Below are 17,107 nucleotides of genomic sequence, written 5' to 3'. Positions count from 1 at the left end.
CAAAAAAAAAAAAAAAGAAAAAAAGAAAAATAACCTGGCGATCTCCTGCTTCTCAGATGTACTTAAAGCTCAGTGTTGTGGAAAAAAAGAGCCTAGCACAGACCTGCACATGGAGAATGCTGCTGAGCTGCACTTAATGATGCCTCTTAGGATCAGCTGTGCTGCTAGAAAACGCTTCATTTCCCGTGGCTTTCTTTCTTTACAAGCAGAGTGCAGCTCCAATGGCTCTCACAACAATTAGCAACCACTTGTTCTGCAGGTTTGAAGTTTTTTGCATTAGTCAGGTTGAGAAATTCATGGTATTAATCATGACTGAAGTTGTTATTTATCACCTGCTGGGTGAGAAATAATAATTTTGGCACTACTGGGGCAGCAGGCCAGAAGTACCAAATTAAGTAAAACATCTAAACACTAGCAAGGATCATTTCTCTGATTAATGAATTGTTACAAAGAAAAAGTGCTACTTGTTATCTGATCTTAGGATAAAAGTAGGAGTTGGAAGTAGAAAGCATTAGCAAAGTCAGTCTATACCGTGATGTAGTTTGAAACTTTCCTGGCTGGACTGTCATTCAGTAACTGCTAACATGCAGTCATGTGCATCAGAAGTTTGCAATACTTGGTTTAATTACCACACACCCACCCCCCCCTTGTAAAAAAGTAGCATTTGGCAGGGAGCTCAAGGCCCATTGTGTCATCACCTCTAAAGAAACGTTGAAATTACTTTAACCTTCTAGGGCTTGTCTAGGCTGGAAAGTTTTGCCATAGGAACAGTTACCAGCCTAGCAAAACACCATTGTGTGAAGGCAATAATAGGGGTGCAGGAAACAAAACCAGCAACATCAATAGAATTAAGTATACACCCATGTAACTGTATCCATATTGGGGCTATTAGTCACTTACGGGATTAAAAAACCCCACAGATTCCAGCTTCTATCAGAAGTATTTCACATGTACACACAAAAAGGGTTGGCCTACACAGAAGCGGTTACATTGCAGTGAGGTCTGTGTGTGCTGTTACAACCCTAAGCCAGCAAGTCACTGTGATGTACCACGTCCTTTCCCGGCAATGGTGATGGTGTAGCAATGCCCAACAAAATGCTATTTTCTGAGTTTGGAAATGAGATGTAGAAACTGACTGTTAGCCTTGAATGTGGTTGAAGACCTCAGCCCAGGAGAGAAGCACTGCCACTGAAAGCAAGCAGAAACTGGGTGCAATTTTGTTTGCTTGTTGTGGCTTACAAGAAAAAAGAAAAATAGTTACAGTTTTAGAGACCCTTTTTGGCTCTAACTAATTAATTTGCTGGAAAGAAGGCACAGGCTCTTTTCCATAGAGAGAGCATCAGTCATTCCCATCTATTTCTTCAAACTTCAGATTTGCTTCTAGTTGACATGAAGAACTTCCCAGTGTTGACACAATCAGACTGCCCCTCCTGAGATCTGTGGCAGCCAAAGTAACTCCTGTCTACCAAGCCAGTGTGCCCAGAGGCTGACTTGAAATTGTGAGCTGACATAAGAGATCAACATGAACTTATGCCTCTCCTGTTTGGCTTAATGTCGACAGTATCCCAGTTTGTTAATAAAGACATTATTGTAAGCAAGCTTTATGTCAGATAAATGCTTTTTCATCTAGATTTTTTTTTTTTCCTTGAAGTTTATTCTGCATTTAAGAAGACAATTAGAGGTCTTGAGGATGTAGGGCATGCTGGTCACCTTTCCTACAGGCACTGCTCAAATCATCTGTCTTCCAGGGTTTGTGACCTCCGTTCAGTGGCAAAGATTTGAACCAAGAATGAAGTGACGATCATTCATAAAAGCAGCAGCAAAGGGCTTGTTGCAAACAGAAGACCATCTTCCTAGGCTAAGCAGGCAGCCATCAGAGGGTATCTGAATGAACCTTGTTGCAGACACCATGGGGAGGTACCAGTGCAGTTTAGCCATGACATACTCCGTAGAGCTGGAAAGAACACCAGTCATTACCCAGCTGGTCTGGTCAAACTATGGCATGACCCAGACCCTAGGGCATCTTCCTCTTTTAAGTTTGTCTTCTCTCAGCAGGGATTTAACACTTTCTACCACTTCTTCCTACCAGAGATTTGTGAACAGCAATTCCACCTCTCTAGTCATACATCTCAGGTTGTCTCTGTCATGCTGTCATGGCTGATGACATCTCTTTTCTCTATACTTCTAGTTACAAAGTGCAATTTTGGCCAGGATTTCTTGACTTTGAAGCTATCTGTTGCTGGTCACACCATTCTCTCACTGCTGAGATCAACAGTTTTGTCACTGATGCACAGGATTATTGCCTGAGATTATTTTGTGAAAATTATCCTTAATTTTTCAAATGTTAAACTTGGATGGTTAGATTAAGAGCTGCCCACTTTCCTTTCTTGTCAAGACAAAAAAATTCCCTTCAGGTCCACTGCTGTTTCTAGATTAATTCCTGTAAATTCCTCTCTAAAATTCCTTTGCTGTTTTTGTCGGCACCTTCCCTCAGAAGTGCATAGCATCTTGATCTATGATGCCTCCTAGCCAAGAATTATATAGCTGGGATTACTGACTATCTCCATGATCTCTTTCATTTGCAGCTTTAAGTCTGTGTTGTGGCATGTTTAAGGAACCATTTGATGAAGATCAGTAGTTTGGGGGCATTATGGGAAGGGTACATTTTTATCCACTTAAATAAACTTCTCTCCAGCATGTTGTGTTGTAGGTTATAACATTTCGTGAAGGGCAGGTAGGTTTCTGCATGTGTGCGTAAAGATCACAGACTTGCCTGTGACCTGTGTATTACATGCAAGCGTGAGTGCAAAGGTCTTGCTGTTATGCCAAAGCACACTTGTAGCAAAGCCTAAAACCACTGCTGTGGAAACTGCTGCCTGTCATCTGATGGAAATGCTTTTGACACACAGAGGACAGCTCCTGCAGACCTGTTTCTATGGAGGCACTTTCATTTGGTTCAGTGCATCTTCCTGGGGCCTGTCCTGCTGCCCCTTCTCCCTGACACCTTTTTGTGATCTCCCTGCCTTTGCTGCTGCTTAAGGGTCTTCTTGCACTTGGAAAATGAAGGGCTTATCCTTAGGAAAGATTTTCACGCCTGTGGACTGCATTTCTGCCTCTGCTTCGAAAGAGATTCCTTGTGCCAGTAAAATCACTTAAGCATGAACAGAGAAATCAGCATGCTTTCTAGGATTTGTTTAGGCAGAGAGAAGCATCCTGCAAGCCTACCCACCTTCTGCTCTGTGTCTCTGTTGTGAGTCCAAATGCTACTGCCACAGGAAACACATTGTGTTTCCATAAACTATGATGCCTAAAATCTGCTTTTCTAACTCTAGTTACAAACAGTTCCAATAACAAGGTAATTGGTCGTTCTTTTGTTTTTGGTTTTTTTTTTTAAGTTTGACAAAATTCAACATTGGAAAAATGGAAAGTAAGATCAAAACTCATTTGGATAATTCAGTTATCCAAATTTCTTTGATATTTTTTGTATTATAATACTAAAAATTTATCAGTGTACTCAGAAATTATGATTTATTGCGAAGCAGGCTGAGAAAGGCTTGGAAGGGCAAGGAGCAGATTCCTCAATCGCAAGGGGATTAAAAAGTGCAAAACACTTAAATGAGGCTTCCAAAAGAGGAAAACCAGGTAGCAATAGGAGAATGGAGTTGCCTTTCAATCCTTAAATCAGCTCAGTGAGTTTCTCAGTATATAGACCTCCTCACCACAGTGTATTGGAGCCATCTCTTGCACTGAAGCCAGCAGAAGTTGTTTGATGCATCCCCTTTGAAACGTCACTGATCTGCAATCAAGCGAGTGACTTCTATCCAAAGATTACAAAATACTTGGCAAATGTATCCAAGTGGATGAGTCAGACAGAAAAACCTGCCTGACAAAAGAGTGAGTCAAGCCATAGCAGTTGCAAGTAATTTGTCCCAAATGTGAGCAGGGCATAATCTAGAGCAGGAGACTGGGGGCTGGTTTCCCAGTGCCATGCTCCAACCACTGTGTTCTTTGCTGCTTTTTTAGCCACAACGGCCTCTGAAAATCACCCTTCAAAGGCAGTTCTTGGTAGTAATAAATGAACCATCAAAACCTAAACAAAGAACCCAGCAGCTGAGATGGTGCAACTTAACAAATAGAAATGACTAAAATTGCCTTGTCCTCTGCTAATTTCCAAAAGAATAAAGCCCAGGTCATTTATAAAGCCTTCCCCCTTCCCCTCTCCTTTACAGACCCTTGGGAGTCACCCAGGAGACAGCACAACTTTCCTCTGCTTCCCCATCTTTAAAATATATTCATTCCAGTTTTCAAATTGCTCTTTTGTAGTGCTAAATCTCTACTCACACTAATTTCTCCAGGTCAGAATCTGACCCTGATTTGAACAAAATCTGGAGTCAAATATTCACACCAGAATGCTTTTGCCTTGCTGCATGTCAGATGCCATCTCCCTGCAAATGTTTCACACACCTTGGAGTGCAGCTTGTGGAACTGATGAGGTGAAGAGCACTGCAGAGCAGCTCTGTGCTGGTAATCACAGGACTGAAGAAACACATACATCATCTGCCACATAGGTTGGCATTTCAAGTAAAAAACCTTCACAATGTGTAAGATGTTGGACAAATGATGGCCATATGCATGTTTGCCTCCGTGCAGATGTCTTTGCATTCTCAGCTAGGAAAAAGCTGAGGTAGGCTTTTTTTGCCAACAGTTTAATATTAGTGACACAGTTTATGTCCTCTGCAAAAACAATAATGGAGGATAAGGTGACATAATTTATTTGCAAATCGTTTGACATATGCAGGGCATTGTCCTTGCAATAATCACCATCAGTCTGTCAGTTTAAGATATGAACCGTGCCACTGCCATTTTATATCATTGTGTTAAGCTTTCACATGTTGTAATTTTACAGATTTGTTCTTTGGAGAACACTGCAACACAAATCAAATTGTATTATGTTTAGTCATATGCTGTGTGGAGCACGTCCCTGCAATTAGGGGTGGGGGAGATGAGGAGCAAACAAACAGTCCTAGATAAGAAGCAGCTCCTCAAAAGTTAGGATATTTCCTAGATACCATTACTTCACTTTCATAGTCATTATTCAAGGCAAGAGAAATTATTTAAATTCATGCTAACATCAGTTGCTGGCTGCATGAACAAAGTGAGCACTGGAAAGTACCATACTGACAGATCAATTTAAAACACCCTTGTCTGCTTTGTTTCTCCATAACAGTCAAGCACATTTGATTCTTATGAATAATGTGGGGTTTTCTAAAGTAAATATGCTGATTTCTTTTCAACTCACAAAAGATCCCTTCATGACCTGGTAGGTGCCTGTAGTATTAACTCTGCTTTCCATAGATGTGCAGAATGATTCTGGAATAGCAATGAACTCAGCATTGTCTCTTTATTCCAGGCAAATTAATTCCTGTGGTATAGTTTAAAAAAGCCCTAAAGTTGACTGTTTATTTTTAGTCTTTTTAAAAAAATTTGAACCACAGATTACTGTGGGAGTCATTCACAAGTGTATTTTAAGTCCCTTCAGTGCCAGATACCTTATATTAACCGTTTGAGGAATGTATTAGTATGTAAGTGTGTCTTAATTGGCAAAGGAGTCTGTAGGAAATACATTCTGGAGTATCACATTTCAGTGACTTTTTACTATATTTTGAATAGAGAAACATGATTTGTTTTCCCCTGGGAAAGTTCCCCACATTCAGTTGTCAGCAGAACAGAATCTTTCTGCTTCCAGTGAGCCCTTAAACTAGAAAGATTTATTGCACTTACACCCTTGAAAGAACATATCTTTTTCTTTGAAGGCAGCCATTATCACCATCCCATTTTATATCTTTTCTGATAAGTGCAGGCAGTAAAGCAGATAAACTCCTTGCATACCAATTAAAGACACATGCACACGAAGACACTGTATACTATCAGAGATGCTCAGAGTAATATTCTTCCTAGCACAGTAGATATATCTAAGGAGTTTGACTTTTATTATTCTCAGCTTTACACCTCTGACATTTCTAAAAACATGGAGGAAATTAATGAATTCTCACCTAAGACTCCATTGTCTAATCTTGCCCCAGTGCTCATGAATTATGGAAAATGACAGATCAGCTGATGACGTACAACAGGCTATTTTAAAACTACCTTTTTTTAACAAACCTGGGCCATGAACGGCTCACCACTGAATTTCATGCAGTCATCTGACAAAATATTGGTCTCATGTTGATTGATACCCTAAATAACTGTCTTGCTTCCTCGTATCCAAGATATTGTGATCATTTTTATGCATAAAAGGTATGAAATCAAGACCCCTGAACCTCAGGAAGCATCTTTTTTTATTCTCAGATAGGAAGCTGAAGTGCAGTCCTAACTCTTGGCAATCTGCCTTGGATTTTTCCACTTTGAGATCTTCACAGGCTAAACAAGAGCTCAGTAATATTTTAAGGTTCTTAAACACAACCTTCCTCCAAAGGAGCAAAGGTCTTTGCTCCTCCTGAGCAGTGAGGCCAAGAGGATTCACCTGGGAAGACCCTCCCTGCTGAGATCACTGCAGTGGCCAGGCTGTAATGACTGAGAGCCATGTTAGCAGCTGCAAGCCCAAGGGTTCTTGTCTGACCTGTAATGTTTGACTGGGTGGTAAGAAGCCAAACTGTCTCTGCAGCCTTTGGCTAGGACATCTCCCACACACTCTCTGTCCCAGTTAGCATGCAACTTTACTGGGGTATGAGCCACTTTGCTGTGTTTCTTTCCAAATAAATAAATAAAAGCCCCCAAGCATTACCACAGGCAGATGATGTCAGCAATGCCGGCTTGCTTGGAGGAGCTGCGTCCAGTGAGGGGCTGCCCTGCTCTCCTCCCACAGCTGGGACCACTCTGGGCTGCCCTCAACCACCATAGGAGCCCCACACACTCAGTTTTTTTTTCCTTCTGTCTTCCAATATAAAATAAATTAGTATATTTACTCACAACGTTATTGTTGGGGGAAAAATTATCTGTCTGCAGTATTATTTGAACTTATTTTTACTTCTCCAGGAATCTCACCCAGGGTTTTCCCCGAAATACAGTGTCTGAACACATCAATGACCTCCTTGTGTACAGTGGCTGAGATACCAGTTTTCTGTCAGGGTTCCCTTTAGATAAGAAACTATGGAAAGCAATACATCTCATTCAAAACATCTGAAAGAGCTGGATACAGAAAGCACTAATCAGTAATTAATACAAATAAAAGAAACAATCTTTCATGTAGGTGGTAATAATAACACTCCAGAGTTTGTTCTAATCCATCTTTTTGTCAAATGAAGCACCAGGGAATTTTGCTGCAACAATCAGAGTATTTTCAGAGTCTCTGCTTTGATTTGCAATATGGGCTTTAGCCCTGTATTAACACAGGACTCGGAATAAATAATCAAAGGGAATGGTTTTAAAACTGATAAACTAGGCTTTAATATGCATATATACTTTTATACCCAGCTTACAAGTCAATTTTCCAAATGAAGAAGCCCTCTTTTCACTTTATACAGGAATTGCAAAAGCACAATATCCCATTGCACAAATTCTGATGGCCCCCTTTCTTCCCTATTAAACTACTGAGAGAAGATGGAATAAGGGGCTTCTACCCTTCCTCTTCAGAGAAACAGCATCTTCTAGAACATCAGACTGTCCCAAAACCCTTTAAATAGCCCTGTATTCATTATATTTAGTGACAATTACACAAGTGACTTCCTGACTGCAAATATGATTCATTACTCTGCAGCAGAAGTAATACCTCTAATAGACTATGCATTGAGTTGACCCAAAATAGCTGCTGAAGAATAGTTGTTCCTGAACTACTCCATGGATAGATTTTTTAGATGATTATAACCATTTATAAGAAGAACAGATTATCCTGCCATGTAATTATTTAGCACTACCCCTAAATCTTTATGTAAACTAAATTTCAAATATGGACAACAATAAGCTATGTTTAATAAGGAGTTTTTAGGAACAATTTGTCTGGAAATTGCCGGGAGGTTATAAGCCCTATTTTAAATTAAACAATTTGCATTCAATGTTTAGTCACCCTTTTAGCTCCACTATTATCATCACTCTTCAAGTTAAAAAAAGAGAAAAAGAAATATAAAAGTGTTTTTTCTTCTGAGTAAAGGGAGTAGAAACTGAGTATTTCCAACCCTGCTAGACCTGAGGATGCAGCTCCAGCTCCCTCCCCACTCTGGAATAATGCAGACAACTTAACCCTGCTGAAGACAGCACTAATGCAGGGCTTGCAAGCCCCTCTTTAACAGGATGGTGCTGCCCTGCTATTGATTTTGATGCCTACATGGTGGTAAGCATCAGGGTTTCACTGCAGACACAAATTAGGAAGCCTGGAAATGCTATCAAAAGATCATCTTGGGTCCACTCCCCTATTGCAGAGCCCTGCACTGGGAAGACCACCCTATTTTACTTGTGCACTGTCACTGTCCTAGGAGGGGATTGTTCACAGGCCTGCACTGAACATCTTCAGGTCATCCTCAGCATTCAAAACAGACCTCACACTGCTCTGTGCCAGGCTGGCTCGGTCTTGCTGACATAGGGCTCCTCAGTGCATTCTTTTCCTAAATACACCACTGCAGAGGGAGGCAGGCAGCTGGGCTGCCACTGCCCAGCTCGTGCGGGTGCCTCCTGCCAAGGGGGTTTTTGACATAGCCAGATCCATGCTGTCGCTCCCAGGGCAGGCAGAAAGAAAAGACTAGGGGAAAATAGGAGTCTCACCTCCTCCCTCTCATTGATGCCAACTGCAGTTTATCCGCGAGCATCAGAAAGGCCAAAATTTCATCTGTACCGTGCAGGATTGCTGCAGGCAAGGCAGCCAGGTATGCTCAAGGGGAAACCCAACCCTATCAGCTTTCAAAAGAAGCCACAGAAATACTCCATCGCCCTTATACGGATGATACTAAACACATGTGGAGTAATCTTCTTTCAGGTCTTTTTTTATTCCTTTTCATAGCAGTCACTCGGCATAACCTTCTAGACAACAGCTGCTGCCAAAGAGGAAGGCTGGGAGGCCTGAGCTGTGCTCAGTACAAAATTATCCAGGTGGGTGCTGTCAGCTCAGCTTTAAAATTTTTATTATTTTTTCAGCTTCCTGTCCAAGTGTTGTGCCTGCTCCCTTGATTAGAGAAATGGCAATTTAAACTAAACCTCATGACATGCAATGGCTGATGCTACTGCTGAAAAACCTCACTGATGGGGTCTCAGAGTAATCCCAGTGTCCCAGTTTACTATGCATATCTCTGTTCTAGCTTGTAAAACAGCATCCTACAATGCTGGTATGTAATCTAAAAACCATCTTAAGTAATAATTAAACATTAAATCAGATTAATTCCAGGCTTGTTTGCCCCTGATAATAATACTATTAATTCTCCAGAGACAAAAGTAGACAATCATGTGAAAACAAAGCAGAAATAGAGTCCATAAAATGCAGAGGAAATATTTCTAATATTAATTTAGTAATATGGAGTATTCATTTTGTAATATGGTGGTGGCATAAAATATGCAGCAGCAACAAACAGAGGAAAGTTGATGGAATGCTAAAGCTGTTTCTCCTTAAAATGCACATTGCTCTGGAGCAGTTAAGCTTTGCGCTGAGATGAGACTGCCTACACAGGCATTTTCAAAGGACTCTTTTAAGGCCGACATGCCACTTTCAGCTCTGACATGGGATCAGAATAAAAGCTGGGGAATCACATGAAAACCCAGCCAGGCTGTGTGGGAGAGCCTCGGAGGGGAGGGCTGCAAGAGCTGTAGTTGTGGTCTCACGGGGTGTTCCCATGCTCGCTGTCTTCATATCAAAGGTGCTCTGCTTATAGACAGCAATCTGTTGGTGCCAGGCAGCGATGGCTGTGTGATATATGGCTGTTGGCAAAATGAGCCCGTCCGTGGGTTATCACCGGCTCTAATTAAAGGAAGACACAGGCTACCGAGTCGGGGTCCCTTTCATTGGAGCTGAGAGGACAGCAATCTCCACAAGAGCCGCAAAGGAGGACAGATTCATTTGACTGATTGCATGATGTCTGAATTAATGGTCAGGAAAAGAGCTATTATTGTGCCCACGCTGGTAGGCTGCTTCAGAGAGTGTTTGCGGCGCTATCTGCTTGAGCACGGAAGCAAAAGCAATGCACTCCTCAACACACAACCAGCAAGGCAGGAGCCTGGCTGATGCGGCGAGCCTTTCCTGGATCAATTTTACAAGGCTGAGTGTCTGATACATAATGAATGTTCAATAAGCTCAAATAGAAATACTTTGCAAGGAGCAAGCTGTTAGTCAAACCAATACTGCTCTAACTTTTAAAACAGTTTTCTTGTTTTATTGACAACGTGGGCAGCAGAGACAAAGCAAAGCAGGGCAAGTATAAACCACAGCACCAAGTAACTTCAGCTCCTGGTCTTCTTTGTGTCTCCTGGTTTCTGGAGCTGGGAAAAACTCATTAATTAAATCCTTGTAGCTACGCTAGAGCTGCTGGGAGGAAAGGAGAGTAATTGCTCTCAAATAGTCATAGGCTAGCATGTGTTTGACAGGTGGGAAAACCTGGTTCAAGTCCTTGGTGTTGGGGGCAATTTTTTGGGGGGGCTTACTTCTTAAGAAAACACTGTCATGCTATTCTTGTTGCATGTAAGAAATCTGGCTTCTCTCAGGATTTCAGTAACCTTACAAAACTGAGGCAAGTTCCAGAGCTAAAATTAAATTCACAAGCTGTAGCAGGCTTGTGGGCTGAAACAAACTTGCAAGCAACAACCTGCTTCCAACATCACATTTGAATGTAATGCTTACATTTCTAAGCCCAACAGCTAAATGGAATTAACTCCAGACTAGAATCTGCTCTACATGGCTCGTATCACCTCTCGCCAGGTGATGCTGGATTGAGCTGTAGAGGTACACACAAGCAAGCACAACTAACACAAGCAAGACTCATCTGTCTCACCCCACTCCAAGTGCAGTGTCCAAGGCTGCTTCTGTGGCAAAGCTTTCCGCTTTTGGGAGACCTCCACTAGTAAGTAAAAGTCTCAGAAAAGACAAAACTAAGGCAACAAAAATGACAAGCCAGCCTGGTCCTGTCTTCCCATTTGCTACTTTTCTTTGGGACCCAGTAGACAATTTGAATATAAATAAATTACAAGCCTCCATTAAGCCACCTGGCAGTGACCTCCTTGGGCTTTCCGCTCTAGCTGAGCACATTGCTGAATACCAGCACTGCTATGTTGCCCCTGGAGGTGGTGTGGCACCAGAGCAGGGAGGCTGTCAGATCTTCATCCTTGGAGGTCTTGAGACCTGACTGTACAAAGCCATGGCTGGCCTGATCTGGAGATGCCAACAGGCCTGATGTGAGCAGGAGGCTGGACTAGAGACTCCAGTGCTTGCCTCCTGCCAGCAGCTCTGAGGCTGTAACTCTCTGTTGGTCCTTCTTTGCTTCAGCTATCTGGAAATTTAGAAGGCAAACTTCTTGCTGATGCAGCTCTTAAGAAATTCTCCCTAGGGTATACATGCACTTCCACATTTCCCCAGGAAGAAACACAGCTACTTAGCCAACAAAAGAAACCCCTCACTGAGATCTTGTTTTCAGGAGTTCAGACAATAGCCTTTGTAAGTGGGTATGTGAGAGCTGATGCAGACAAGTACACCGAGGAACTTAATCATATCCTATTTCTGTGTAATCAAGATAACCTATATTAAACTGTTAGCAGTCATTTAAATATTTAAACCAGTAGATCATACAAAGAAAAAGGAAAGATAAAGTTTAATCACATGGCTCAGTTCTATTGAATATATCTGTGAAGTGGTATTTCTGGTTATTTGTGAGTGGAAAAGCACTTACATACTAAATTGTTTCTCACTTACAGTCATCATAGGCTTAGGACTCAGTGATTCGTATGGCCTATAATATTAGATAATCTATCCGAATGCATAACATGCAGAGAATCTCAGCTGCCAAACATTTTCTCAAACCCATGGGATATATAACTTTAAAGTAATTGCTTTTTTTATATTTAAGGGAATGCAAGTTAACTTGACTGAGGTACTCCTTGGATATCTAGTCATATTTGGCAGAATGTTCAAAGTACACTTAAAAATTCCCTTTGACTTCCATGGAAGTTACTTACATGCTTAAAATGAAGCACACACTGTAGTGCTCTGCTAGTTGAAGATGGTACATATACACGATTTGGAGTACTATTTATACAGGATTAAACCATAAACAGTATGATATCATGTTCCTCATTATAAAAAATTTAAATTCTCTATTTATTGTAACAAACAAATTTCTTTATTAAAAAATATACTTTTCTAAATAATTTATAGCTTGTATAAAATGGAGCTGCACCACAGGGCTGGGCCCTGTGACCGCTGTGCAAGAGACGCTTGCTTGCGTCCCAGAGATGATGCTTTTGCCGGGACACAGGTGCCGTGAGTGACTAGTGGAGTGGCATCTGCAGAGATGTGAACACTACTGAATCTCTAAGCTCATACAAACTGAATTTCTTTACTGATTTACTATGGCAGTATTTTTATCCTGTTTTAGTTGTAGGCTTTCTAAGTATGGTAGATTTTTTTCACAAGAATAGGAACAGAGTGGCAGAATAGCAGAACAAGTATCCTGACAACTTTCCTGGGAGAATGCATGGAAAACTTTTTCAACATCTGTTTAATTTTATTTTTTTTTTTAACAGGAACAAACCAACCTATTTTTCTCTCAGCTTGTTATTAGAAATGCTTAAACATTTTTATTTGATTAGAAAAATAATTTTGAGACACAGCAAATCTCAGCTCTTCTGATTAAGATTTTAGAGAACAATAAATGATTCAAACCATCGTCTCATAATTATAAATGTGAGGCAAGTTTAACCATGCCAACACCCATATGAGAAATGCAGAAATAAGATGATCAATCTTTCTGTGTAATAGAAACAGTATCAAAATGCTCTAATTTCACTACGCTCATTTCTGAACTGTCCCTTCCTATGGATTTCCTAAAAGAGAACAGAATTATTTAACAAATTAGGAAATATTTAGTAAGAAAATTCCTCTGTTTTTACAGCGTGCCTTTACTAAGATTTATTGAGCACTCCTGAGATGAGTCAAGCTTATTCAAATCAGCTTAAAGACAGTATGTGTGTACATGCATGCTTGTACACAGACTCCGTCAATACACAAGGAGTTCATACTGCTGTAATCAACAGGGATAGCAAGAAGAAAACACAATGAACAATACTTCAGAAGAAAGAGGTAAACAGGGAGGAAATGCATAAATGTAATGTCCTACAAAAGGTATTTTCATATTACTCAGTGCTGATTCATCCTCATCAAATGGTAGAATCAGCTTTGACATCACTACTCAACACCAGTGTGGTGTTACAGCTAAATGCTACTTCACCAGTAATCTGTTATTGTAAAATGAACTTTTATATTGGAATATTCAAATATTTATATTGGAATAAGTGCATATTGATTTGCCTTCCTAGCAAGCAGGGACACCATATTACAGCGAAGAAATATTTAAAACTATTTATTTACAGCATTTATTTTAGTGGCTTCTGGAAAAAAAAATTACATATGTCAGCTTTAGGACATGGAATTTATTTTCTCTGTGCCAATTTAAAAGTATTTTCTTCCTTTTTTTATATGTCATGGCTCCAGGGCTCTTCACAACAGGGCTCTGCAGAGTCAGAAACAAATCATCATTTGCAGTCAGTGTATTCAGAGGTCTTATTCCTATTAACTCTGGCTTAAGAACAAGGTCCAATTCCAGAGCTTCATTTTGATCATCTTCTTCTTTCAGCTGGTGGTCTAAGACCAGCTGAGACTCCCTACAATCAGTGTATAATCCCTGATTTAGACTGTTAATTTTTGTAATGATACAGAGCTGGTGCTGACCCTCCTTTCATTCCCAGACACCCTTACTACATGCTCCCCTGGCTACAAAAAATTTCATGCATACTTTGAAGCAATCTGGGGCTGATTTATTCAGTGCACCTGCATGAGGCTTGAGGGAACATACTGCACCGCCCATCACCTCCCAGGCGTACGCATTCCCTCTCAGACTTCTTGGTCATGACCCTGTCTCCTTCTCCCTCAGCCTTGCATTGTCTATCTGGAATGTTTCGCAGAGAAACATGTCCAAAGGGTGTTGGTTAAGCAGTGGGGAGATGTGGCCAGGATGCGTTTGCTGAAATCTGCTGCTATTTGCACTGGCTGTCCCCTTGGTGTGCTTTCCTGGCCTGGGCACTATGCAGAGAGGGGGTGAAAGTGCCTTATGACTTTCACAGCACATCAGAAAATAGATATTGTGATACGTCTTCAGGGAGAAGGTATGAAACTGGTAGCTTTGGGGAGAAGCGGGAATATGGCAGTTGTTACGGTTCCCTGAAAAGAAAGCTGCTCTTTCCATGATACTTTCAAAAAAGGAGAAGTGCCCTAGAAATCTTACAGGTCCAGCATCTGGCTCTTAGTGTAATCTTTCTCTCCTTCATTAGGACGTTTTTCTGTTTGGATGAATCAGAGAGGAAGTTCCCTTGAGTTACACAGCAAGCCAGATAAAATGAGAGACTGACGGTCTCCCCGTACGGACAGCACTTCGGCTAACGTACAGACACACGAGGCCAGTGCTCCAACAAAGGAAGCTGGCAGATCTGTCAAACCTTCTTCAGACAACCTATTTGAGGATTAATCATATCAATGTTTGCTCCATGAGGCTGTGTGCACTTCAGGCACTGTTATCTCCTCCAACTTTTTAAACAAGGAAACACTTCTTTCCTAGGATTCAGGGGCCAAGATTGGTCCCCTTCTGACACCTCAGATCCTTTCAATTTGCCTGCTGCTGCTAAGCTAAATGGTGGCACGAGGTAATTTATTTGGGATCAGGGTTAAAGTGTTAATGAGAACACCACATTTCTCTTAAGCTCAGCAGAACTGAGAGCAGCATTCTCAGCTGAGAGAAAGAAAAAAAGAAATCCTCAGCACATACTGGAGCCAAGAAGCATATGGAGCCATTTTAGTCCATGGTTGCATAGCTTCTTCTCAGGTTTCAATGAAGTAAATCTGAAGGGCAGTTTGAATCCTAATATACGTGCAGGAAGTCCATGCATTCAGGATTACTATAAAAGTAGGCTAATTGGAGCCCTTCTCCAGTGAGGTGCTGAGAGCCTTCAGCTCCACTTGGAGCTAAGAGGACCAGTATGTTTAGCACCTTGAAGGATTAGGCTTCTAAATGTTCCTACTGCTGATAGCACATTTGCTAAGAGGATTGATTTGACAAGGGTAGCGATGTATGGCCATTAAATTGTTTGCAGATTTGACCTATCTGTCCGTAATAAGAAATAATACCTGAAGTGCCATAACTCTGTCAAACATTTCAAAGTAATACTTGTTTAAAGATCGAATGCATTATGTAATCTCATAATGTCAGATTAGGACATAAAACCATGGAACATGACACAGAGCAGCATTACAAGACATACTGTGTTGGAAATTTTATAAACAATTTCTTCTGGACCTTTCACATGTTATCAGTTTGAGTAGTGACTATGATGCATTTCAAATTTCTTCTGGCAGCTGGAGACAAAATGATGTGGTAAAAAACTGACTGGAAATATCATCCAGGAGCTCTTGAAAAAGAATTTTTCCATAGCAAAACAATAGAGACCTGCAGATTTTGTCCTGGTGTGAGGAAACCGAAGGGGAGAATGGGAAAAAAGAAAGGAGAGCAGAACGATCAAAATCAAGGAAAGTAACAGAACTTAGTCCTGTGTGTCATTAAACTGAACCACAGCTATCAGTGAATTATTAATTAATTATTAATCACCCCAAAATTAATAAAAAATTAAATGTAAAAATCTGTTACCTATAGTCAGCACAAGGGCTTAGAGTTACCCAATGTTTATGCCTATGATTTCATATGCTTAATTTTTCTCCATATGAATTTATTTTTATTACATGTTATTTGCCTGAGTATGAGACTACCTAGGCAAGATAAATATCTTTTACCTTGGAAATATCTATCTGATATCTTTTAAGTATAAAGCACCTTGGAATTTGGGGAAATGGAAAAGCAAAATAAATTTCCACAAACCAAATCTAAAATCAAGATAGGTATAAAAAAACAGACCTGAGAGGAGAAAAGGAAATAAACCAGCAATGAAATAAACAGTGATCATTTTTTATGAGACTCATAATAAAGAAAAATTATTTTAAGTTTCCTTAAGTGACAACTTGTGGAAAATAGGAAGCAGCTAAAAAAGTAACATTGAGCATGCTAGGCTGGTGAACATCAGCTGGAGTTGCCTTTTCTGTGATTTTCATTTTATGTCTAATCTTAATAATTTCTATGACTTTATTCAATTCAAAGTATGTATAAATGTATATAAAAGTCTATATACATGTCATATGCAGCATTGTTTTGAATTGAAATTTAAGAAGCATATGGTGAGCCCATTCAGCAACATCTGCCTGGGCCAGTGCAGAAAAACAGAGCCCATGAATCAGTGTTGTGATTGCAAAGGTCATGATTTTCTCTCCCATGTCGCCTCCACCAACCTGCACCACTGACAACAGAAGAGGAGCTAAAATGAAGCTATACTGGGGTAGGGACCAGCTCCCACTCAGCTCCTGTTTTCCCTCTGCAAAACAGTGTGTTGTGAGGGGATGGTGGCCCTGCCAAATATCTCAGGAACCAAGAGTTCAGGCCCGTCAAAGCAGCACTAATGCTTTCCTGGATGTGCCACCCTTTTGTGGAGGAGTCTGGAGTGCAGCAGGGAAGTGGCACCCCAGATAGTGCTTCTCTGGCCTTGCCGTGATGCTGTGTCTTGGGAAAAGGGTGACAGAAGAAGGATGCCAAGATACAGCTCTGACGGGACCAGTTGAGCAGGCTCGGCATTTTTGTCTTGCTTGCCTTGGCACAGCGAGTGCCAAGCTGGTCCTGCACCCCAGGAGCCAGAGTTTTAGGGAGAAATGCACAAGTGCTGCTTCGCTTGGCACAGCGGATTTCGAATGAGTTTGTCTCCCTCTGAGAGCCATGTGGATGTGCACAGCATGGGTACACATTGCACACGATGAGTGGAAGAGCCAGGAGCT

The sequence above is a fragment of the Athene cunicularia genome, assembly GCF_003259725.1.
Source record: "Athene cunicularia isolate RWA chromosome 7 unlocalized genomic scaffold, athCun1 chr7_part1, whole genome shotgun sequence".
NCBI lineage: Eukaryota > Metazoa > Chordata > Aves > Strigiformes > Strigidae > Athene > Athene cunicularia.
This window is presented reverse-complemented; position numbering follows the sequence as displayed.